The following is a 1,653-nucleotide window of genomic DNA, read 5'->3' as shown; positions in this document are numbered from 1 at the left end:
TGTGCTCTGCAACGGGAGAGGCCACAACAGTGGGAGGCCCCCGTACCCCCCGCAAAAAAACAAACAAACAAAAAAAACAACTTAAGAACAAATCTAACAAAATATATGCATAACCCTACACAGAAGGCTCTAAAATATTATTGAGAAAAATTAAGGAAAACCAAAATTAATGGAGGGATATGCCATGTTCTTGAATTGAAAGACTCAAAATTGTGAAGATGCCAATTAGTTGCAAACCTATATTTTGATCCCCATGAAAACCCCAACAAGTTTTGTATAGAAACTAACAAGCTGCTTTTCAAAATTATATTGGAAATGCAACAGCCCTAGAATAGTCAAGGAAAGCAACCTCAAAGAGGGTTAATAAATGAAATTGTGAGATATCAAGACCTATCAATATACTTTAACTCTTTGACTAGGATAGTATGATATTGGTGCATGCATAGGCAAAGAGAGGAATGGAATGAAATAGAGAATCATTTATGGTTCCATGATTAATGATAATGTTTAAGTGCACTGGGGAAAGAATGTTTTGCTTAAATAAATGTGTCACTTTGATATCCATGTTAAAAAAGACCCTTATATATCAACAAAAAAAGAAATAAATTCTAAGAGGATTGAAAATATAAATATGTGTGAAAGGTAAAATGATAAAACTTGTAGAATATAACATGGGAAAATATCTTCATTACCAGTTGGAGTAAGCAAAGATTTCTGAAGCAGAACACAAAAAACACTAACCATAAAGGAAAATATTAATAAATTAGACTTCATCAACTTTAAGATGTCTGTTCTTCAAGAATTCTAAATGCTGCCATTTGGGGATCTGTTTGCTTTACTGCTCAGTCAGCTAATATTGAAGCTTCTGGGTCTTCAAGCTCTACTAATGGACACAAAGAACAGAGAAGAGAGGTTTACAAGCTTTTTGAGGAAGCTGAAATGACTTTGCAGGAATAATCTGGTGAGAAGGGATCTTATGAGCATGCTCTCTGCCATATGCTAAGTCAGTTACCACACCTCTATGCACTTTTTACATTTTCCCTTATCTCTTAGGACAGTAATTATACTTTTTTTTAAACTTTTCTTCTGTTCCTAGCCTTGTCTATATTTTCTCCAATTTCCCTTTTTTCTGTTTTGATCTCTGTCACAATAAAAGCTTTAAAAAATCCCATTAATATTATTTTACTAGGGTTTTAGGAGGGAAGAGTGGATAAATGTCTTTGTGTATTCTACCATTTTCAACCTACAGTCTCCAGGTGATTTTTCGGGTACACTAAACCTGGAGAACAATAGGCTATATCCAACAATGTAATATTAACCAACAAGAGAGATTATAGAGCTGATTCTCTTTTTATGTCAAACATCTAAATCTTCCAGGATCTAAGTCTTGAGAACTGATTACTATTTGTATAGTATTTTGTTCTTGTTTCATAGCTGCAACAACTTCTCTCACCTGTCTGAGCATATTATTTATATATTTTACTGTTTTATTCTGTTTCCAGCCTTGGCACTCTTTTTTCTCTCTCCATGTTTTCTCTGTTTAATTTGGTCTCTGTTTTTTATAGCAAGGGTCTTCCTTAAATAGCTGATGATATTTGGCTTCCCATTCTTGTTGAAAATGAGGCACCACAAAACTATAAAGCTATTTTCAGA

Source organism: Lipotes vexillifer, unplaced genomic scaffold (assembly GCF_000442215.2).
Source record: "Lipotes vexillifer unplaced genomic scaffold, Lipotes_vexillifer_v1.1 scaffold38, whole genome shotgun sequence".
Taxonomy (NCBI): Eukaryota; Metazoa; Chordata; class Mammalia; order Artiodactyla; family Lipotidae; genus Lipotes; species Lipotes vexillifer.
This window is presented reverse-complemented; position numbering follows the sequence as displayed.